At 35.7% G+C, this 25,290-nt stretch overlaps 1 protein-coding gene and 1 pseudogene across 12 annotated transcripts in view; both read right to left on the reverse strand.

The window, feature by feature from the left end:
* RALYL (RALY RNA binding protein like) overlaps nt 1-25,290 on the reverse strand; it is an 877,709-nt gene that overhangs the window by 690,725 nt on the left and 161,694 nt on the right. For 2 of the 11 annotated variants that reach the window (XM_082363575.1, XM_082363571.1), the window contains exon 2: nt 1,868-1,998. The exons of 8 other annotated variants lie outside the window; for them this stretch is intronic. The gene's annotated coding sequence lies outside the window, so the exon portion shown is untranslated. Of the gene's footprint in view, nt 1-1,867; nt 1,999-12,109; nt 13,280-25,290 lie in introns of all 11 variants that reach the window. One more of the 11 variants, XM_082363572.1, reaches the window with a different exon arrangement.
* LOC309614811 (small ribosomal subunit protein eS27 pseudogene) lies at nt 2,005-11,248 on the reverse strand (annotated as a pseudogene). Its single transcript has one exon. The product of its transcript is annotated as a small ribosomal subunit protein eS27 pseudogene (transcript).

Below are 25,290 nucleotides of genomic sequence, written 5' to 3' on the forward strand. Positions count from 1 at the left end.
GTAATATTGTCACCAGAGTATGATTCAACACAAGAATATCTACTAAAGTAACATTTAATTTAATAGGTTAAAAAAGGAAAACCATGTACCAATCTCAATAAAAGGAAAAAAACACTGAAAAAAAATGTCTATTAAATAAAAATATGCTTAGAAAAAAAGTTAAACCCCTTAACTTGATAAAGAATAGCTATCAAAAATGAAAAGAAAACACAATACTTAATGGAAGCATTTAAAATATTCACATAAAATTAGGAATATAATAAAGAACCATCTGTATAAACTTCTATTAATATTAAAACTGGTAAGGAAAAGATAAAATTGTGTTTGTAAAGTTTGAGGACTAAGGAAACTGTTGCAAAGATGCTGGGTGTTAAAGCAGTCTACAAAATCAATAACATGCCTTTATACCAGAAATAACTGATTTGAAAGAATAAGTGGGGAGATAAAACACCCTTTTACGATAGCAACAAAATAATAAGGTACCCAGAAATGTCCAACAAAAGAGGTGTGAGCTGTCCTTTGGACATTCACAAAATATTGTTGAGAGACTTTAGCAGACCAGAAAAAAAACAGCATGAGATTGTTTGTTGTTGGATGGAGGACACTCATTGCAAATATGCCCTTTGTCTCTGAATTTAACTATAAATTTACATCAATTTCAATCAAAATCTTAGCAAAGTTTCTCACAGAATTAGAGAAACTGACCCTAAAATTTATAAAAAACTGCCAAGAAGCAACATTTTTCAATTTTGAAGAAAAGAACAAAGTTAAGGCTCATTCCCTACCAGATACCAAGATTAATTTTAAAACTGTGGCAATAAATAAATAAACATGGTGTATTGAGTTATATAGGGATGGACAAATAGAACACTGGAGTAGATTGTAATCCATAGATAGATAGATAGATAGATGATAAGATAGATAAATAGATATTTAGAGAGAGAAATACTGTTTGAAAGTGGTGGCATTACAATTCAATGTGGAAACACTTTTTTAATAAATGGCTCCTTAACAAGAAGTTATCTCCATGGAAAATGGTAAAGTTAGATCCTGACTACACCTCCTATGGGTACACATATGTAACAAATCATTGTGGATTAAAGACTTAGGAATAAATAGTAAAGCTTTAAAATTATGTAAGATATTATAGGAGAATGTGACTTTAGTGAAGAAGGATGCTTAAACACTCTCATTGAGAGTAGAGGGGGCATGCTCACGGCTGTACATTGGGTTTTCTCTTTCTTTTTGGTGATTACCCTGTACCACCTGATCGCTGGGAGTTTTTCTGGCTTCTCTGTTCCTGATATGACTGTTAGAATGGGGGGGGGCATTTTTGTTTGTTTGTTTGTTTGTTTTTGCTGATTTGGCCTAACCTTCACTTGGTGGCATTGGTGGACCTTCTAAGATCAACCACGTCCTCCAACAGCTCCTTCCAAAGCTGCCCAGCCCTCAGCTTCTGTAGGGGGACACCTCATGCAAAGTCATGGGCGACTTGATACAAGTACACTGCTGATGAATGCATATATCATGCCATATACCGCAAAGCAGGTAGAAACTTCTTCATCCTGCCAGGCAAATCTGGGATGGTTACTTCTGACCCTCTCTTCTCTTAAGCATTTTATGATACCACTTTCCTACTTTGCTTGGGTCCCCACCATTGACGCTGGTCTACCCCAGGCAGCTGCAGTCTTCTCCCAAGTTTATGATGGGAGACCAAAGCACCTGCTGCCTTTCTCTCTCCACTTCTAGGATTTTAAACAGGAAATACATGTAACTTGGCTGCTTGCTTCTCTTTACTTGCACTCTAAAGCCGCAAAAGGAACAAGCTTTCCTATTTTTCTTCCCATGTGATCTAAATTTATCTTACATCATCTGGTCCTCATTCTTAGTGGTAGGAAGCCTCATGGTCCTTTGAACTCAGGTGTAAAGATTATCTTCTCCATAACATGAAAATAACTCTCCAGTGAAGGTCCACCAGGGGTGGTTCTTGATGTAAACCTATGGGTAACAAAGGACTAGAGATTACCAAGGAAGAAAATACATTGGTTTATATCTCAGAAATATTATGTTTCTTAAGTATATTTTACAGAAAGAAGTTACAAGGCTCAAAACGGATTGGATGTGAGGAGGGAGGAAGTCTATGAAATAGACATCATTCGTCCCATTTTGCAGATAAATAAACCAAAGCTTTAGGAGAATTAAGTAACCTGCGTGACATCAAATGAAGCAAAACCAGAATTCTAACCTAAGTGCATATTATTTCTACAGTAATAAATTATCTGGGACTTCCCTGGCAGTCCAGTGGTTAAGACTGTGCTCCTAATGAAGAGGACTTAGTTCCTGGTCAGGGAACTAAGATCCCCCATGCTGCAAGGTGTGGCCAAAAAAAACCCCAAAAACAAAAATAAATACACAAATACATACATACATACATACATACATACATAAATATCTTCCTATTAAAAAAAGAAAATAAATCATCTAATCTTTCAAGAAACATAGAGACTACCAGCACTAAAATTTCATATCATATGATGGAGTAATGGATAAAACACAATTCACTAAACATGCTGTGAAATCAGGTCATTCATGACAATTCTCAATGTAAACCTTCTAGCATTAATCAACCAGTATTAAAGCAAATTAAAGGCATATTTTCATATATCTTGAAGGAGAGTACACTGTAGATGAAAATCTTTTAATTAATAAGCTGGCACCTGTGAAGTTTTTATATTGTCATTAAATTTATTTCAAGTTGTATTCATTACTAAAGCTGATATCAGGAATATTTATAAATACACTGTCAGAGTAGTATGAATGCTAGGAGGTATTACTCTTTTATTGACAAGCACTTGAATGTACGCACTAACAACTCTTGACCTCCCTGTATGTGAATGAAAGTTGTACAATCAGTCAAAGTGACATAAAGCACTGTTTTTAAACCAGTGAAAAACACTTTAATCTAGTCCTAATTTGATCACCTCTCTCACCACTGTTATTATCGATAATTATTACAATTAAATCATCATTAACTAATCCATCAGAGGATTACAAAAATTGTTAAGTATCTTCCCAATGCCTCCTTCAGTGAGATTTCCCAGGGAGGCAATTAGAATTTTTTTTCTTTTATAATGTACTGTTCAAATGTAAATTTCCATATTCCAGACTGAAGCCTGATCTAAATGAGAAAGTGATTTGGGACATATCCACAGAACATGGAGCTAAGTCTGAGAAAACAGGCAGCAATCGATAGCAGAATAGGTACTGAGAGAACAGGCAGCTTCCAAGGGCAAAACTGAATTTGAAATGCAAGTTCACAGACCACCAGCAGTTCAATGTATAGGGGCAAACAATAGAAATCCACAACTAGTACATCTGATCTCCCATGTGGTGAGCACTCAATAAATAGTTTCCTATTTTCATGCTATGAGTTTACCTGAAGCAATAAACTATGATGCCAAATTATCACATGTCATATTACAGCAAACTCAAAGCTGGGTAAGGAGCTTTATTTTCTTCTAGAGAGCAGTGAAAAGAGCCAAATGAACTGTCTCAAGGACAGAAGTTACCATCTCAACATGGCATATCAGTTAGATCTTGTGGGAAACACACGATAATCATAATTCTAGACTCTGCTCTGTATTCTAAAAAGCTATCATTTATGATTAATGCATTTTGCCCATTTTATAAATAAATAACTCAGCCACAACCATAGTGAGATTTTATGAAGGCCAATTTTCCAGTCTCCCAAACTCATCTATTGTTCTTAGAAGGATGCTGGTGTCTATGCATTGAATTTTTAATATACATATATTATATCTTCTTAGATGTCTACAAAGACATGAAATATCATTCCCTTGGAGGTAAAACTATTATGTGAAAATCTATTTTTAACTATACTTGTTTCAGGATAATTAAGAACACACAGTTTATCTCTCCAAGCAAGAAATTCTCAAAGTAATGTGTTCTAAAAAGAGACTACTGTATTAAACATTATTTTAAAAGCACCACGTGGGCAGCGTCATTCAGTTAATAATCTTATTGCTTTATTAAATTATTTAAATAAATCATGGAAAAATATGCACTCACCATTCTCACATTTTATTATTTTCTCTTCAAAGGGTGTACACTGACAACTTGTTTTAGTCCACCAGGTTGCAAGATTAGAAAATGAAAATCACTAGTCTTTTTGAAGCCTTGATGGATGTCAGTCACATTGCTTAATCAGCCAGGATTCTGGTACATTGACCATTACAAAGTAGTGGATATGTTTTGGCCAAAGACTTCACAGTTCACTCTTACACATGTTCAGTCTTTTGTTGAATGACATTATCTTTATAAATTATTTATACCTACTTCAGCAAATTAAGTTGAATGTTCTTTAACATTTATTACAAAGAGTGGCATTGACATATATACACTACCAAATGTAAAATAGATAGCTAGTCGGAAGCAGCTGCATAGCACAGGGAGATCAGCTCGTTGCTTTGTGACCACCTAGAGGGGTGGGAGGGAGATGCAAGAGGGAGGGGATATGGGGATATATGTATACGTATAGCTGATTCACTTTGTTATACAGCAGCAACTAACACAACAATGTAAAACAATTATACTCCAATAAAGATGTTAAAAAACAGTCATTAGAATTGAGTTTTTAGTAAAGCATGTGGCATATATTTGCATACCACCATTGCACCATTAACACCCCTGCCTGTGCTCAATTTTCACAAAAATGTGATCAAGTAATTCTCTCTATAGCTTCCTGTTACCGCCTTTAGTGTATTCTATAAAATAGCTTTAGGTCTTTGTGAGGCTCAAACTTCCACTGAATTATGCATAAAATGCCTACTTCACTCTTTCATACAAGAGGTATTTGTTAAATATCACTATGTGCTCTCTTCCAGACTGCAAACAGTAAATTTATGGTATAAACTTTAAGAATCTCACAATGATAAAGAATCATATGTTTCAGATCTGGCTCACAGTGGAAGCTTGGACAATTTGTATCCACTGTGGTATCTGGCTATTGTACGTGGGCTGCAGTCAAGATTCTGGATGAAAAAAATAGAAAATGACCCTGTATATCCTGAGCCAAAAATTACCTTAATGGATAGATGATGGGTGGCTCAGAGAATCAATGGGCATGAGGGTGATTTGGGCTTGAAAATGTTCAGAAATCAAAGGAAGTCTGGTGGTTAGAACCACACTCAAGATGACCTCACAAAGACTGTGTTTTTAAACTGCTCTTGGCTCCTTGGCTCCCACGTCCACTATCCTATTGGAGCCAAGGAGCCAAGAGGGTGCTGTTGCTGTTGCCACTTGCAGAATAGATTTTTAAACTATCCTTTTTTTTTTTAATGATATATCCAGACTAAATGTACACCAGGAGGATGCTTATGATTGGTTGAGTGTAGCCCAATGTCCGCCATTCATCTGCCAGAGTTCTCAGAAGGCAAATACCTCGTCTTCCTTTTTCCCTAGTGGTAGATAACAGTCAGAAATGTTCACAAAAATGTGCCCAGGGACGGTTTTTGTTGTTGTGAATACGGACGTCCTCCATTAGCAGCCAGGAGGTACCATGTCTCCACTGTTCTCTTTCTTCCTCTATATCTTGAAATCTCTAGCATGGTTTACATACAAATTACTTCAGTTGCTGCCAAGCACTTTAAATACTTTTTGGGTTTTATTTTCTTTTTGGTTTTTATGTTTTTAAAATTCATGTAGAAGATTTAATGCTCTGGCCAGGCTATTCTACTGCTAACCAGAGCTGTTAAGTGTCTTATAAGCTGGCTGCATGCAGTGTCATTATCACCTTCCACAACACTGAATTCTCACTGTGCTTCCTGAGTTCATTAGAATTAAAATTTACCAACTTTACTTTTTTTTCAAGAACATTGTGCATTAAGGCAGACATCTTCAAAGGGTTTACCTTTATGAACAGTTCTCCAAATTGCTGAAGAATCTAAAGTTTTTCTCATCTTTAATGATGTTTTTGTATTCAAAATGTGTTTATGGGATGGTTTCCCATTCATCTTGATTCAGGATACTTTTAATGCTGCTTCTGTCTTGTAATGCTGCATCCTCCTGTAAGCCTTGCTTTTCCTCTTGCAGGCTGGCAGAGGACAGTAGAGCAGCCAACACACAAAACTGCTGTTCGTGCATGGCTAAAGACAGTCGTGATTTTATAGCATCCTGGGCATTTCACATTTATGAAGTAGGAATTGGGGCTCTGCACCAGGCACTTCTTCTTGTGTTTCCTCTTCTATCTTGGAGAGGGATGAAGGAGATCCTTTGCAAGAGGCATCTTCTCATGGGGAAGTCATCATCCCAGAAAGTCTAATAATTTTTTAATGTTATGAGTCAGTGTTTCAGAATGTAGCCTCCTAAGGACTTTGGATTTTAGTGTCCAGTAAGTTCACTTAAATAAGATGTCAAAAGCTTCCCCTATATACATATGAATGATTACTATAAATTTGTTTTCCATTTTTCCTGAATTTGAGCTCCAGAGGTCTTACATTGCTCTCTTTTATGATTATGACAGTTGCAGTTATAATCACAAAAAATGTAATATAGAAATTTAATAAGGAAGTAATAGTTTTGAACAGTTTTGTTGTTTTTTGTTTGTTGAAAAGAAAGAGTGAAGGGTATTAAATGCCACTAAATATTTCCACTGAAAATCTCTAAACATCTCCCTCCTAGGATATTGCCCACAGATATGTTTCATGGTGAAGAAAAAAATAGTGTCAATGCCTGTTATCACAAATTTTTTTTTTACCAGATAATATTAAATACATTAATGTGTTTAGCCCAGCTCCTGGCATGTAATAAACTGAATAAATGGGAATTGAAGAGGTTTCCTTCAACAGGGGAATAGAAGACAGGAGAAACAGAGATTCTGGGAGACTTTTAAGAAGCTAAACATAATGCAAAATCAGTGGGCTTCTGTGAGGAGGCATGAGAGAAACGGATTATGAGGAAAGAGAGTAGCACTCTATTCTATTCAATCTCTATTCTCAACATCACAGACCAGGGTGTGTTTGCCTAATAATTTAATTTTTCAGTAGTAACACTCTTTGAGGATTTTTTACCCAGAAATAATAATAATAATCTTATTAGTAAGACTCTTTTTCTCTCCTTTCTCTGAAACAAGGTATTTCTGCAACCTCTGATAATCTGAGGCTTTGTTTTATAAACTCTGATAATCTGATAACCTACTGACCACAAGAGCAACCCTAACCTCCTAATTCCCACGAAGTAAATAAAAGGTACTGCCCTCATCCTGCTGCCAGGCTTCTGCCAGTTTGCTCCTTCACAGTGTTGAAAATATTTCTGACCACTTACTCAACTGTAGTTTGTGTAATTATTCAAGTCCTAATACATGGAGCTAACCACCACCATCTAGCAGTACTGAAGAGTCTACACTGATAATCACTTGTAGCACACCTACTGTTTCGAAGCTGGGAACTTTCATTGGTTTCCTTCGTTCCTACTTCTGTCCCTTACCACTCTAAAATACTAATTTTACTGAGCAAATCATACGGCTTGCCATTTACACAATTCATGGACAATATACACTGAAACACAAAACATCACTTTATGCATGTATGGATGGGTGTGGTGGGCGGTGGTGTGTGTGTATAACTTCCTGTGTTAGTTCTAACTACTCTGAAAACACCTTTAATTTACATGAAAATAATAACTTCTTATTCTTGAAAATCTAACTATTTCAGCAGATGATTCAGAAGGTTAGGTAATTCATCTTAGTCTTCTCAAAAGGTAATTAGGTAATTCTCTTAGTCTTACCCAAATTTTTACACATAACCAAGTTAAATCAGATTATTTCAGCTATACACAGTGAAACTGAATACACATTGTCTTTTAAAACTTAATTCTTCAATGCCCACTGGGAGAAATACTGAGTCATTCCTCAGCAAAAGAATATAAACACATACACTTGGAAATAAAATGATGACAAGGACCAATATTATTCAAAACTTGCAGGGTTTTGTAAAGCATCACTGTTGGAATTTTTGTGTCCCATTGCTGTTAATGAAATTTGAAATTGATGGAATTAGAATGAAGAAAGGCCAAATAAGACTCCCTGCTGAAATCATAGCTTGTGTTGAATGTTCAGTATCTGAATGTCTCTAATTCCTTCTGTTTTGAAATTGTGCCACCAAAATCATGTTCTATTTTAATCCATTATATTAACTGATCGAATGCTTAAATAGTTTTCTTTGGGAAGAAAAGGATTCATTAGAATTTTTTAATGGTTTGCTATAGGCTAATGTATTTTAATAGGAGAGCACTTTCCTATAACTATTTAAACTAAAGCATGTGAGAGATTAATGTTTTCTATTCACTAGTGTCATTTGTTTACCTTGTTCTTTTAGAATATGAAACTCAGCTAGCTGATTTGCAGTGTTAAAAGGTTCAAAATAAATATACTCCTGATTTAAGAACATCTAAATTAACATGCTTGAGTGAAAGTAAAACTAGTGATTAAAGGAGAAACAAATTCTCCTGGAAATGTTTCTATAACCTACTCTCTCGCTGACTTTCCCCAGTTCCCTTCATCTATCACTTAAATCTTGATCAGAAGATCTGTAGGAAATGACTGAACTGGACAGAAATGTGTCTTCACAGTCAGAGAAGAGAAACAACATGCAGAACCCAGAACTCCAATCAGAAGCCCTTACTGACAGAAAGTTGGCACACAGTCCCCTACAGAGGCTGCTCTCAGACAATCTTTTTTCCTTTGGCCTCCATCGATTAATTATTTTCCAAGAAAAAAATTTTGTCCATCACAACTGTTAAGCTTGATACCCCTTAAACTTAAGTCTAGATTTTATTGGATTCCAAGATGACAGTGTGGCTGCGGTTCACGGAATAACCCGTGCGCTCCGCTCTCCATTTCTCAGCACCAGGAACCCTCCTGTGCGTCAGTAGTCACTGACTCTTTCTGGACAAAAGGCTGTGCACAGAAGTGGTGTGTGTCACTCCTGACACAAGCATTTCAGAGCATGTGCTTGATCCCTCAGTCCTCTCCTCCTCTTCACAGTGACCAGGAGGCCACCTTCCCCAGATGGTGCAAGTAAAAGATGGTGGAACCTCTGTCAGCCTGGCCCATGGGTGACCACGTGAGGCAGAGTTCTCTGCAAACGGACTTAGAGGTGCAGTAAACATGAAACAAACTTCTGTTGTGTTAAGCAAAGGAGATTTCTGGGTTAAGTTGCTGCCACAGCATTACCTCTGATTAAACAGGCTTGCCCTTTAGAGATGGAGGTATTAATGGACACCTGGGTTACCCTGCAGGACTCAAGACAAATGGAAAGACTCAAATATCAAAATGAACATCTGCAGCTCAACAAAGATATTTCCATTCTTGGTTAGGGGTCTTTTAGATGAAAATAATTAAAACCCAGCTCAAATTACTAAAGGTAAATGAACGTACACTGGTTTGTTAAAGCCATGGGAACTACAAAACTGTTGGAAAGGAGAGGGTTGCAAATGGGATGCTTCAGGAACAAGAATCAGAGACTGCAAGGTTGACACGACACTCTCCAATTCTCACCCTTGTATCTCCATATAGGCTCCCTTCATTTTCTGTCTGCGCGGCCAAACTTTTCCCATAAGCCAAGAAACACGGCTCCTGATGGTTCTCAAACCTCTGCCACCAGAGAGAAAGTGACAGATGAACTCATGTCTTTTTGCTGTAATTTAAAAGTCCCAAGGAAAAATATGATAGTCATAGCTGGAGGTAAGTGTCCCCAGGTGGGCTAAGCAACTGTGTCCAGCAAGGGATGTGGTCTGTAGACGCCATTAAGCTTCAATGCAGAACATCTAGTTGGAACAGAAGCAAACCCAAAAACTGTTTCTAAAAAGAGGGACTTTCTGGTCAGACAAAGCATTCATAAACATGTTCAAAATCCATTATGCACATAAATAAAATCCAAAAATCTCTTAAAACTAAAGGTTTTGTTTTCTAATTCATTTGATGGCAAAACTTGACCTGATCTGAACTAATTTGGCAAACTAGGCATGAACTTGATGTGAAGCTGTTGAAATGTTTTTTTCTTTTTTTAAACACCAAGGTTTTATTTTCTGAACACAATATTCTGCTTTTCTTTTTTTTAATAGTATTTTGATTTTATTTAAGTATAATACATGCACATGGTAAAAATTCAACTGCAATGTTCATTTGTGAATAGTAAATACATTTCAACATAGAAATATTTGAATGTAGAAATATTTGTAGAATATTTGAGTATGGGTTGCTGTCCAAATCCTTCTGGGGGTGTTATATAAAACATGGTATATGCATTATATTACTTTTCAGATTATAAATTCCAAAACATGCCTCTAAGGTTTTTAGATAAGAGAATTACATCAGGAGTTATAATAGTACAAATATAAATATCCATAGAATAAATTATGTTATCATAATTTAAGAACACACATGTAATAGACACAGAGATCTATCTACCTATATCTATAATTCTTTTTGAGAGAGAGAGTGAGAGAGCACATATCCAAATAGATACATGGACATTTGTGTTTCTTACACATTTAACTTTCCATTTTCAGCTACAAATTCTTAACAGGAGAGTTAAATATGTCAAGAAACATCAACTCAATACTACTTATGCACACAGTGCGAGTTTGTAACTTGCTGAAGTAAGGAGTGGTATGATGGAATCACATAGATTCAGAGATGAAAGTAATCTTAGAAATCATTTAGGACACTCCCTCATTGTCATATGAGAACATTGAAAAAGGGAGAGAAAAAGTGACTTCCTAAGCACAAAGAGTTGGTGATAGTGCGGTTCTACAATCTTTTTTTTTTTATTTTAATCAATGAAACACAGCTTTTTAAAAATTCTAGTCCACTGAGGTTTAAGCCCTTTCAATATTACATATTTGCTTAGATACCTTAACTAAATTATGAGCAAAAGGATAGGGAAAAATTACAGTGATACTGAAGTGGTCTTAGATAAAAGGTGCTATAAAAGTGTTATTTATTATCAAAAGAAGTATGGGAGAGCCTGTTATGTCTCAAGGCAAAATTTGCTAAAATAAAAATATTCTGAAAAACACTTGAGTACTTCTATGATGATTCTAAACTTTGGATTTGTTAAGGTATCTGAAAAGTAGTAATTTTTTTCTTACAGATGTAAACTATATTGAAAGATATGAAAAATTATGAAACATATAAAGGTATATTATATGAGGTACATTTCTCTCCAATCACTATCTGTAGAGTGTTTTTCCCCAAACTCCACAATGTAGTTTACCCCACTTTCTGTTGTAAATAACCTGAAAGATTGTTATGTTTTGTCACAGACTCTATTTGCTGCTCCTCCCCAAATCTCTCGTCCTTTTCACCACTCTTGTGAAAATTTGCCTTGAAAGTAATAACATCTAGCTGTCATTATGGTGTTCATGGAAGTGGTGAATTGTATACATCATGCAGGCAAAGAGCTGACTAGCCCCCAAGTTATTCATCTCTGATATCACTAGTTATCAAATAGTGTAAACATTTTCTTTACCATTACTCTATCATTTCACCCCCAGTGGTCCAGATTCTCACTGACTGTTGTTGTTGTTTGCACAGTGTGCTTGCATTATCTTTCTAAGTGAACTTAAAACCTATGCTGCTTTAAGGTAGACATTATGGATATCCCGTCTTTATTTTGCAGGTTCGAAAATTATATCCAAGGACTTCCCTGGTGGACCAGTGGTTAAGAATCCACCTTCCAATGCAGGGGATGTGGGTTCGATCCCTGGTCAGGGAATTAAGATCCCACGTGCCACGGGGTAACTAAGCCCATGCACCGCAACTACTGAGACTGTGCATTCTGGAGCCCATGCACCACAACTAGAGACAAGCAAGCGTGCCACAACTAGAGAAGCCCGCACGCCACAATGAAAGATCCCGCAGGCTGCAACTAAGACCCAATGCAGCCAAATAAATTGATTAATTTAAAAAAAAAGAAAAGTATATCCAGAGAAGTTGAATCATGTGCCCTCTTAGATCACACAGCTTTTTAATGGTTTTAGTGCTTATTAGTCATTTTGATACATACAAATTTCACTTTAACATACATACAATTCATGCTTCCAGTTTTGGAGACTCTGTCTTCCTATTATCTTTTGGTTAGAGGTAGGGTCTTCCCTCCCACAGCAGAACCAGAACATTCCAGTTACTTGCTTGCTCTCTCTGGTTCCAGGCCTCAGAGCATCAATATGTGACTCAGGAAGACATCATCTGGGACTGTGAATCTAGAGCAAGTGACCCAAAGAATTAAGGGCAGTTAAAAACCAACTATAACCACAGCCACAGTGCAGCACTCACGTGTGTTGTCAGTGTCAATAGTGTCAGTGTGGTCAGTGTGGGGTCCAGTATCAGCAACAGAATGATGTTAGCCACTATTCCAATGGCATGATTTTGCCAAGTAGCTGTCTTAGGTTCCCAACCATTTCGAAATCTGTGGTTTCCAGCATTCCATTTAACTCTATGAGCTAACCACTTCCTTCCAAAAAAAATTTCTTTCATGGTTAAAACCCATATTTGCTCTCTGTTGTTTACAACCAAAAACTCTGATTAATATAATGTCAGTATTGAGTTAGCACACAGGCTCACCGACCTGTAAAGCTTTATTCTTTTTCCATCATATGTATCTCACTGTTTTCATAAAATAAATTTAATTTTCTAAGCCCTATCAGTGGTACCTTCCGCTGCCAATAATTTCTTTTTAACTGTTAAATTTTTTATCCCTTTATTTATGATATAAATTGAGTTATAATGACTAACATCAATTTTTTACATAAATAGCTTATAGAGTGTAGTCAAGGTATTGACTTTTGTGGCCAACATTAGTTTTACAACACTGTAAATCTGTTTCATCCTACAGATGAAGAGTGATTTATAAGTAATTAATAAACTCTGGAAAAGAAAAACAAGTAGTGTCTAGATGTAAATGAGAAAAATATTGGATGAATATATGAGAGACATATTTGTGCCTTCAATATGTAAGAAAGGACAGGTGGAACATTATGTAAAGTGTAAAATGTATCAGACAGGTATATCTCAAAACTCCCAAACAGCTATGTATTTTAACAACTGACTGGAGGATAGTTTACCATTAAAAGGAAGACTAGTTAATAATCAAAGCGTAGAAATCATTAATTTATTTACTTACTCATTCACTTATTTGTTCATCAGCGAACAGTTCCAAACGCACCAAGCATTTCCCAGTTGTCATCTCTGGTTTATTACCTATGAAAGTTTAATAGTGCCTCTCACTGCCAGTGGAGGTTTGTGCCCTGAAATGCATGGGGGGGGGGGGGTACATGCATTGCATAGAAAGTTAAAAAAAAATTGAAAATTGGAGCTGAAAATAAGATTTTCTCTAAATTTCTTAACCCCACATATGGTAGACTTTTCTAAATTATATGTTAATTTATCTTAAAATGTGTCAATTAATTTTCCAATGTAATATTTTAGCAACATTTTAAAACCTTAAACTGAACAACTAGAAAAAATTATGAACTGAAGAACTGGTGTGGAATGTACTTTCCTAATAAGTATTGTTTGTAAAATTTTTAAAATGCAAAGCCATGTTTTATAAGTTAGCATTTATGAAACTTAAGATTTATCACAACATACAGACTTTTTACTAACGTAAATATTATTTATTTTTGTAAATTCAGGATCATTTACTCTTTTAGTAACTTAATTTAATTATAACAGCAAATGACATTTTATTTAATACCAAATCACATTCACAGTTTTAATGTTATTAAATTCCTAATATTTTACTAATTGGGGGAACAAATAAGCCAATGTTAGATATTAATACACTTCTTATTTTCCTCCAGCTATGTCAATAAGTTGCAATAAAGGGCTTTTTAAGTAGGTCATATGCTACTTCATTGAAATATTAAAATGTTTTTATTTTAGTTTCCATTAGAGGGTTATTATCAAAGCTGTTAGAGATCTGTATTGCTTATGAACATCATTTGCTGGTCACAGTATAATCCATAATACTTGATTCCTTAATGTAAGTCACATTGGATGAACCTTAGGCTCCTAGTAATAAAAGTAAACTTTATATATTAAAAGGGCAACCTCCACCATTTTCTCAGAAGTGATGGCAGGTGGTGTGTAGATGTCCCCAGGGAGTGGGGCAGGTGGTAATGGTATATGCATTTTATTTGGTCTCTTCCCCTATCAATCACTCTCACTCCTCTCTCTCCCTCCCCTGCCTCCCACTTGCCCCATCCCATGTGAATAGCTTTAGGTTAGGTACTGTTACTCTGGTTGTAGCACTCAGCCCCCACCATCTTCTTTGCTCTCACATTTGTGTTGTGTATTTGGCCCTTGAGGGCACCTGAGTTTGAGAGTTGAGAGTTACTGCATAACAAGACTAAACATAAATTGGAACAGAGTGTGAAAGACAGAAGAAAGACTCTCCTCTTGCCTTTAAGGAGCCGAGAATTCAGCAGTAAAAACAAACAAATACTACTATAGAATACAAAACAGCGGTCCTCATCTATATTCCACACAGACATATCCAATGGAAGGGGCACATTTCCACCAGTATTGGTAATTGCTGTGCTGTGATTTTTTCAGCAGTAGCAGAGTAAGTTCTCTTGCTCTAAATCAAAATATGTAATTAAAATCTCAGGTCGTTGGGAGGTGAAGAAACAGAAGCAGAGGTGAGCAGTTAGAAAATGCTCCTGAAGTGATTCTTGGATGCCTCCCCTTATTCACCTAGCTCTACCCTTCTCAACTCCTCCTCCACCTCTTTTTGAGAATCACAGATGCAGACAGGGTTAAATGGAATCACACTGCAGGGAGCTTGTCTGTAAGGATAATGATACCAAAAGGCTTCCCTCTCTCAGGGGTGGTTTTTCACTGTGCCAACCTAGAAAGGCTGAAAACTGAATCTCCCAGAATTCCCTTTCCTTTGTGGTATTGGGTTAGGTTGGCCATACAGGAATACACACGATGTTTGGAAGGTGGCGATAAAGCATCACTCATTATCCTCAAGAGGTCTGTGCAGGGCCCCACGAGCCGCTGCATCTCACTCACTTTGTGGCTAATTTGATGGCACAATATTGCACAGGAAAGCAGCCAAACTAGCAGTTCATTCAAACTCACCCTTCTCCCCATCCTCTTCCAGTTCCTTGGTGTCCTGAGTGAGGTGCATGTGCAGGTCCCTGATGAAGGCCCTCAGTTTCTTCAGCAAATAGCCAACAACACTGAGTTTAGGTGTAGTGACAGATGGACGTGGCTTCTGGTTTGTCCTTGTGGGTTCCAGAGTGTCCTCATGGCTCCCAGCTTGTCCTTGCTTTATCTCTGCTTTACGTTCAGCTGCCCAGTTGACTTACAAGGACGTCATGCTTGTCATCACATGCATAGGTAGCAGCTTTCCACAGACATTCCACAGAACTTCACCATTAATTAGTTTTTTTTTGGATCCCTCAATCACCCCTTTTCAGATCTTTATTTTCCCGGTGTTTCTTACAATTGTGAAATGTTTAATCCCAATAAAAAAAAAAAAATCCCTTAGTCTAAACCACTCATGGTGGTTCTGCTTTCTTACTCAAACTCTAATATAATTTATATTATATATATGTATATACACACACATTTCATATATATATATGAAAGCCTTTAGTAGTGCCTCAATTCCTGTGAGACTGGCTAAAGTGCTATTACCCAGAGAGGAAGAAATCCCTCTAGAGAGAATAATTAGGGACACATGAGATGTTGAGATGTCTGAAACCATTATGATCTCAATAAGAACAAATACCCAACTCATGCAATTCCTCTCTGTACTTTACTTAAATCTTGGTGCCTTCCCCTCTGTAGCAAGTACTATGCTGATACTTTGCTACCAGTGATCTATATTCTAAGGAAAGTGTAACTATCTCCTGATTGTATCCTCTGCCTCCAGCACTCTCTGGCATTTTGTGTCTATTCAAGAATTACTTACTGAATGAATGAAGGAAGGAATGATGCAGTGAATGAATGAATGCTAAAGGCATTTTCCATCCACTGAAACTTCAACATAATAATGTTCACTAATTCTCTACTACATTCTCAGGCACAGTACTTGTTCGATTTTAAATAGAATAACCTGGAAGATAAGAATTATTATTGGAATTTTACAGATGAAGAAACAGAGATTAAGTAAGTATCTTGCTCAGAATCACACAGCCAGTGTATGAAAATAAACTTGTGTTTGTCTCACCCCAAAGCAGGGGCTTGTTCTGCTACATCAGGCTGCCTATCAAAAGAACCTTCTCTCTGGAGAAGCCTCACACAGACAATTTTATCATGACTTCCTCACCCACCCATCTCCCAGGAGCATGTTCTCCTTCCAGGGTCAGTTCTTATTTTTCATTGTTTATTTGGTCAGCTATTCTCAAACACAGTTTTCTGCAGATTTAAAATGCCATCTGGTCCAGCCTTTGATTCCTGCTTCTCCCAAATTCTGCCTTGTGAGTATGACTCAGCCTGACCTGCTTCTGCTTTCCATTTTAAACCCGGCTAAGAATGACATCAATGGATAAAAAAAAATTAGTCATTGGCTTTTCAGGCGAGCTGTGGCTTTGGATTTCTTCTTTGATGTACAGGATATGTGACGAGATTCACTGCAGCTCTGAAGCAGCCATGCCATCAACTATGGCAGCAAGCCTAGCCCTCCTGTCCCAGTTTCCTAACTGTCCAGTTTCTTCCAATGCCTCCCTAGTGGGTGTACTCAGGCCACTTCCCAACTTCCTGGTTCTCTGTGGCTCTGACCTGGGTGCCCACTGCCTCATTTCCAGCACAGCCACAGGCTTGAATATTGGAGTGCTAGAACCCAATCCAGGTAGCTGGAACATCAAACCTGTGTAAGTCTGATGGAATATTTTCACACAAAGTGAGGAGTGGGGCTTATCATGTCACTCAGATTAAAGGCACAAATCATTATTTCATATGTATTCTGAAATCACAGTAAATACAACATTAGCCCATTCACTGCAGAACAGCCATGTCAGCAGTTCAGATTTGGTCTTTGTTGTAGTTGTTGAAATAAGTTCTTAATGTGAAATGCTCAGTAGCATCTGAGTAATGCATTACAGTAGACATGAACCAAGTTTCGATATTTCCTCTTTGGAACGAATTATGCTTATTTACAAGTTAAGAGTAGGTGGTTCTAATTACTTACCCTATTGTGAGTTTTAATGACTGACTTTAAGCTACAGAGGGTTTTCCAGCTATTATTTCCTTTAGAGTTTCTAAAAGCAACAACTTTTATTAATGTTTGTAAAAGATAATGTTGGAAAAAAGGTAATGTTAAAATCAAGGCACTCTATAGATATATTTAAGGACAGGAAAAGGTATTAACATTGAAAAAACTGTACATATTTTCAAGCACAACACAAATATTGTAGCAGTATTTAATTGAACTATTTTAAAATAGTGGCAATTATACTTCCTTAAATACTTTTCTAATTTTTAAACCTCAAAATTACAATTTGAATATACAGTCTGACATAATTAGAACTATGCACAGCTTCTAAAGAGTGCATAGGAAAGGAAACGCTAATCCACTTCAAGAAACACTGTTTCTTAAAATGACAAAACACTAGCATTTTGTAGTTTTCAGGTTTTTTAATTTCCTGTTTTTGAGAAGTTGTTGAATGTAGGATAATATTTTGGCCCTGATTCACTGTTAGGACAAGCAGTCTGGAGACCTGACTTCCTGCAGAGCACAGTGAGAATTATCCAATGTCATTGTCCTCTACAGATTCATAGAACTGTTGCTGTGAAAAAACCATGGCAATGAATCTAATTCATCCTCGCACTCAATGCCTGCTGGCATATCACATACCTCTCTAGAGAGATCGAAATGTATTCTATTTTTAAAGATTTCCAGAAATCCCATAACCTCACTCAATAAATCCTTCCAATGTGCAATTACTTTCCACACCAGGAAACATTTCCTTATATCTAACTAAAATCTCTTATTCTATAGTATCTTTGTGCCCTCTGCTTCCTCTTGTCCTATTTGCAGTCAAGATTAGGAATGGATGCTTTCTTAAAAATATATATACATGAATCACTTTGCTGTATACCTGAAACTAACACAATATTGTAAATCAACTGTACTTAAATTTTAAAAAATGGATGCTTTCTGTATTGTCTTATTTATTGGCCTTTAATCTTCACTGGAATGAATAACTCATTAAAACTTTCTTGAACATTTCAGTGTCTCTTTCACTAGAAATTTCCTGAATATTTCAATGTCTTTTACAAGTAAGTAGTTTTTATGTTAATACAATGTCTTACAAACTTCACAACAATTATTGGATTAATACAAAATGTTCACGTTTATCATCTAGCACAAGTGCTTACCTGGGAGGGTCTCAGAAAATATTTCTTAGTAGTTTACAGAAGTATGGGGTTTCCAAACTCTAGCATTAACTGAAACAAGTAAACCCTAAAAAGATCAGAGAGTATTCAAATAACACCCCTGTGCTCCACAGCAAGAGATGAACACACTATTTTTAATTGTATTTCATTTTCATTAATTTAAGGTTAATAAGCCATACGTAGCTAATGACTACTGGATTGCACAAGGCATGTCTAGTAAATACAATTATAAAATTGTATATTAGAAATTTTATTTAGAAATTATTAAATTTTAGAAAAGTGAGTTTATGTTTTTTCATCTCAGAGCATATCCTGTTACTGCAGGAGTGAATTCAGATTCTAAAAGTATCCGTTTTGTATATACAAACTGGGAAAGTCTGTTCTTTATTTTATTATATAGTTATTTTATGAAATTAGTATTTTCAAAGTGATTAGACAAAATATGAAAATGTACAGGTAGGAATACTAGCTATCATTAAAAATACTTCTATTTTAAACTAAAATAAAAGAAACGATTCCTGAAGATAGTTAAGAACATTAAATATTTAAATATTAAACTCATATATAAAATAAGTATATTGTAAGCAGAATAAATGTTTTCTTACTTTACTACAATAAATTTATCTTTGAATCTACAAGTGATTCATTACTAATCCAGCAGCTGATTCAATCCTTCATTCTATTCACTTCACAAGGCTATATGGTTTATTTAACAAATGTGGTTTATGCTGATTCAGTAGAAACCTACAAGATAATAGCATTAAATTTTGGAAATTTTTGTCTGGGTTTGTTGGCACTTTCAAACCCTGTCTCAAAATAATTTAAGGATTGTTACCTTATAATTCAGTCTCTCACCCCCACCTCCATTCCCTAGGAAATAAAATTACAGTTTTATACTGTGAAATAATAAGGAAAATTAATATTTCCTTTCATTCATATTTAATAAAATTGATTAAATTGGTTAGATAGCATATGTATATATATATATATATATATATATATATATATATATATATGCATATATCTATCTACCCATAGACAGATATATAGATAGATACACACACAAACATATCTTTTCATTTTTTCATTACCAGGTTCTATTTCTAGCATCTGTAATTTTTTTTCCAGCAGTTTAATCACCTAGTCCTTGTTCACCTCATAATTGAACTACTTCAACAATTTTATAACCATTCTGGATCCCTCTAACCTTGCCCTTATCCAATAAGATACCATAAATCTATTTCACATATTACTCGTGTAACACCACCCTCTTACCTAAAGCAATTCTGGAAGATTTTGACATTTTGTCATCTGAATCTATGACATTACATCAACCACCTCCTCATTCTCTCAACATTAATATTTCTAAGCATTTTTCAATTCCTCATTAACACAGCTTTATCAGTGCAGCCAAGCCATTCTTCCTCCATGACCAATTCAAGATGGCTTTATTTTCTCCATATTTTCTTAGCCCTCAATGTCATATCAGTATTCTCACTGTCACATATTCATCATTTCCTTCAAGGCCCTGCTAAAAACCATGCCCATCATTTGCTAATCTATCATTCACTAATCTCTTCTCTAATCTTTTGCTAATCTGTCCTGCTTTATAGTTTCCTGATCTCAAACCTCATAGCAATAAGCTACAAAATTTCACATACTCATAGAGGTAACAGTCTTTATTATTTTACAGAACACACATGCACACTCACACACACACACACAATTTTGTTTTCCTGCCTAAATGCTGTGATTCTGGGGTATTCTCCAAATTCCGCTGTAAAGTTCTATTCCCCAAATATTTCATTTTGGGTTGATAAATTAATAAAAATGACTATTTCTTACCTAAACTAAATATTTTAAATGGGATTGAGAAATTTTAAGACCAACGACTTCATTAAAATATCCCAAATGAAAAACAATAAAATATTCATATTTAAATTCATTCCTCGACATCTCTTTCTATTTGCTACTTGAAATTGTTTGGTGAAATAATTCTAATTTAACTTAAATGCAAAATATAATTTTAATGGCTCTAGAAATACTAATGTGTTTTTCAAATTATTTTTTATTTCAAAATTATTTTCTTATTAGGCTGTCCATGCAGATGGAGAACCAGATTTCAAAGAAAGATTCTTATTTCCTTCATGTAGCAGAAGAAAAAAAGCCAAGCATTTGAAACTTTATTATACTAATTAAATTCCTTTTTGTTTCTCAGTTAATCATTTTCAAGATTGACTGCTTTTAACTTTTGATTTCTAACGGGCAAATAGCCATCAGCAAAAATGTTTGGCAAGTTAGACTATAGTAAATAATAAGAAAGAAAAAGTTGAAGTCTAGCTAGTTCAGTATAGGATGATAAAATACACTAGCCAATAATTTAAAAGAAAACATCCTAAAATGATGAAAATTTTTTTCTAGAGATCCAAATATATAAGTTAGGTATTTCACTGAAAGTCCTGAGAACATGGATTAAAAGTTGTTTTCACTAGATACATTTCCCCAGTGCCCAAGGTACTGAGCAAGATTTCGCACAGAAACCTTGACCTTCAATTAGTGTTATGCTGGACAGAATTAATCAGACTCCTTAGGGCTAGACACATAACGAGAATTAGTGCAGGGTAAGTTTTAATTTAACTTTATGGTGAATGTCTGTAATAGTTGTAGACAGTATGTGGGAATTTATGAGATGCCACTCAAAATCAGGGAAATCAATCTTTCTTCGCCTTCAGCTGCTCTTACATTTCTTCTCTGATCTACAGTGTGTCAATCACACTTTATTTTTCCTGGAAATTTGCTTGTCACAATGATCAGAGACAGTACTGGCATAGGTTGGTGGGGTCCCGGGTATGTGTCCCTGTAATATGAGGGACAAAAGTGCATATTGTAGAACTATTCTGCATTTCCCATGCTCTTGAATGTGTCTCCAGGACTGGAACTAGCATGTTGTTATAGTTTGTTTTATTCACTGTGTTACCAAGACTTGTTCAACATTTTAGAAAAGGTTGATATCAACACCACTCATGCTGTTTGTGACACCAATACAGCACATATGTGTCAGTCTGATCACCACTGCTATGTTGTGGTGATTCTACATATTGCTGCAAACATCATGTACCCCACTGCACTATATATACAGTTGCAAACATCCAATTACCTCATTTTGAACGTTGCCTAAACATTTACATATCGTTTCATTTTTCTATTTTATGACAAATAGATCATTAAATATATTTTTCTTATGAGGTATATAGGTAAATTATATTGTCTATGAATTTCACTTCAGATTACTAAAAGGGGTTTTGGTGTCTAACAGGGTTGAGAACCACTGTTCTAAGCCAACTGCGATGATCCTTTTCTCTTTTACCAAGCACTCATCATTCTTTGCAGCAAGGGGAGGTCAAGGACAGGGAAAACTATAAATAAGTCCTCTGGTGGTCTTAGAGGAAAACATTTGCTTACTGCTTATTCTAAAAGGGGAAAAAATACGAGGAGATCTTGTCAAGTCTTTACTCTTCCATCCTCGTGCCTTCAATGAGAACACAATTGCATTGTAACAATGAAGCAACAAACTTGGAACAAAAGGGCAAATGCCACTGAACCAATGGATCACCTTGAAACTACTCTCTCAGTCTTCTTGATATATCAGGGTAGAGGGGTTTACATGGTTTAAATGACTGTTATTTGGATTTTACACAGCCTAAATCAGTTGCACCTGGTACACAACTGAATTTATTGAATAATACCTTACCTTCAAACCTGGTTATTCCCCATTGTTCTATGCCACCATTTACCCAGCTGTTAATGCCAATAACCTTAGAGTCACTTTTATCACTATCCATCTCCCACATTTAATCAGTCTTAAATACTATGGATCTGACCTCATAAATATGTGGAAGTCATTTACATTTTCATTTTCCCCTTTCAACATCTTAAGCCAAATGACCATCACATTCTAACTGCATTTTCTGCTATAGCCTTCTAATTGGCCTCACTGGGTCTCCCTCACCTCCTACCATATTCTCTACCCATAACAGACTTAACTTTTTAACATACAAATTTAATCGTATTAGTCCTCTCAGGAAAAGAAGTCTCCTCTTGCTGCAGAACAAATTCCCAAAGCCTTAACTAGGTACATAACATCAGTTCCACAACCTACACATTAGCCAGGCTATTCCCCTTGCCTGAAAAACCCTTCTTCCCACTGTCTCCATCACCTCACCACTCCACACACAAACTCTCTTTTCATTGCTAACTCATAGTCACTTTCAGGTGAAGTCAGCTTAAAACATCACTTCCTTGGAAAAGCCTTTTCTAACCATATATTCAGTCAGCCAGGTGATACTCACTCTCATGAACACTAAGCAACATGAGAGCAGTTGATATGACATACTTATCATTGTAGTCCTGCTTCCCTGCAGAGCCCTTGTCCTAGACTAAGTGATCAAATGATACTGGTACAATGAATGGAAGAATGAACTATTTAATCTCCCCGATCTGATTCTAGATATAACAAACAATTTTCCTAGGATAAAATTTGGCTCTCTCCCTAGGTCGTCCTCAGGGAGGAATGAACTAGGCATGTCAAACAGAGACCTGTCCTCTTAAAAATTGCATTTGCCAATATAAATTAATCATTCTGATTTTACACATGGGTCTCATATGATTGTGATTAGTGTGAGACAGAAGTGCTCTTGGATGATCATAAAAATCAGATTCATTACAAAGCTGAGGGGTCTTCCCTGGAAGGTGGTAAATTAATCCAAGTAAAGCCAACTTGTGAGGCCCTATTGGTGTGGCTTTCCCAAAGGACTATTACCCAGAAGTAAACTGAAATCTTAAATTCTCACTGTGATAGGACAAAAATACCAAAGTATAAATAGACACAAGCTTTCTGCTATCTGCACCTTCTAAGAAGGACTCTTCCATTGCTCTGCTTGGCTCCAAAAACTCTTGTGCTGATTTAGGAATTCAATGTAGAGAAAAATTAGAAGACCTTTTGAGAGGCTAAACTGATTTATACAAGAATGAATTACATGCCACAGAAAATGTAAAGTTAAGAGGGAGAAGAGAGTCAAACTGGAATGAGAAAGGCCTGGAGCTAGAGCTGGAATTCTGAAAAAGAAACTGAGAAGTGAGCTGTGGAGAGCTGTCTGGGTGAATCTGACCCTGTGAGAAGGAGAAGAAAGAAAACGATTTCTTAGGAAGTTTGCTTCATGAAGTATGGTGTATAATCCCGACCCTACTGTGCACTAAAAACATTGAGTAAAACTTCTAAGTAGAACTGTCCAGAGTTTGTTTTATATTTTATTTTAAGGGAGATCATGCCTTAGGGCAGGAATGTAGGATTACAAGGCTTGTCAAATACATTGAGTAAATTGCCTTCTAAAAACTTGAAAACTCTAACAAACTGTCTTCAGTCAGCATGGCTCTCACCAAGCTGGGTCAAAAGAAAAGTCATTACTATATATATAAAATTATAATCCTTAACACAGCTTCTAATAATTTATTCATGTAACCACAAGGAAGTGTCTTTTAAAGGGCCATGTGAAATAACAAAGATCAGAGCAGAACTAAATGAAATAGAGACCAAAATGGCAAGAGAAAAGATTAATGAAACTAAGAGTTTTTTTTTTTTTTTAAGGTAAACAACAGACCTTTAGCTAAACCTACCAAGAAAAAAAACAAAAAAACAAAAAAAAACAGGGAGAATGCAAAGAAATAAAACTATAAATGAAAGAGGAGGCATTACAACTGATACCACACAAATACAAAGAATCATAAGAGACTACTGTGAACAAGTATCTGCCAAAAAACTGAACAACCAACAAGTATCTGCCAAAAAACTGAAAACCTAGAAGAAATGGATACATTCCTTGAAGCATACAACCTCACAAGGCTGAATCAACAATAAATAGAAAATATAAATAGATCAGTTACTAATAAAGACATTGAATCTGTAATCAAAAATCTCCCAACAACAAAAATTCCATAATTAGATGGTTTCACTGGTGAATTCTCCCAAACATTTAAAGAGGAATTAATACCAATCCTTCTCAACCTCTTCCAAAAATCAGAAGAGAAAGGAATACTTCCAAATTCATTTTATGAGACCAAAATTATCCTGATACCAAGGCTAGATAGGGACACTACAAGGAAAATAAAAGTATAGGCCAATATCCCTGATGAACATAGACACAAATTCCTCAATGAAATATTATTGTCAAACCAAATGCAACAATATATTAGAAGGATCATACACCATGATTAAGTGGGATGTATTTCAGGGATGCAAAGAAAGTTCAACATCCACAAATCAATTAATGTGATACACCACATTAACAAAATGAAGGCAAAAAATCATACAGTCATCTCAATAGATGTAAAAAAAAAGCATTTTACAAAATTCAACACCAATTCATGATAAACACTTTCAACAAAGTGATTATAGGGGGAACATACTTCAACATAACAAAGACCATGTATGACAAGGCCACAGCTAACATACTCAATGATGAGAAGCTGAAAACTTTTCTTCTAAAATCAGGAACAAGACAATGATACCTGCTCTTGCCACTTTTACTCTCCTTTACTTCCAATTGATGCCTTTTATTTCTTTTTCTTGTCCAACTAGGACTTCCAGTACTGGGTCACTGCTGGCACATGACATTATCTTAAATACAGAAAACACTAAAGACTCCATCAAAAAACTGTTAGAACTAACAAGTGATTTAAGTCAATTTGCAGGGTACAAAATCAACAAAAATCAGTTGTGCTCCTATACACCAACAAGTAACTATCAGAAAGAGAAATTAAGAAAATAATCCCACTTACAATAGCATCAAAATAAATAAAACACT

Source organism: Balaenoptera borealis, assembly GCF_965194805.1.
Source record: "Balaenoptera borealis genome assembly, chromosome: 17".
In the NCBI taxonomy this organism is placed as follows: domain Eukaryota; kingdom Metazoa; phylum Chordata; class Mammalia; order Artiodactyla; family Balaenopteridae; genus Balaenoptera; species Balaenoptera borealis.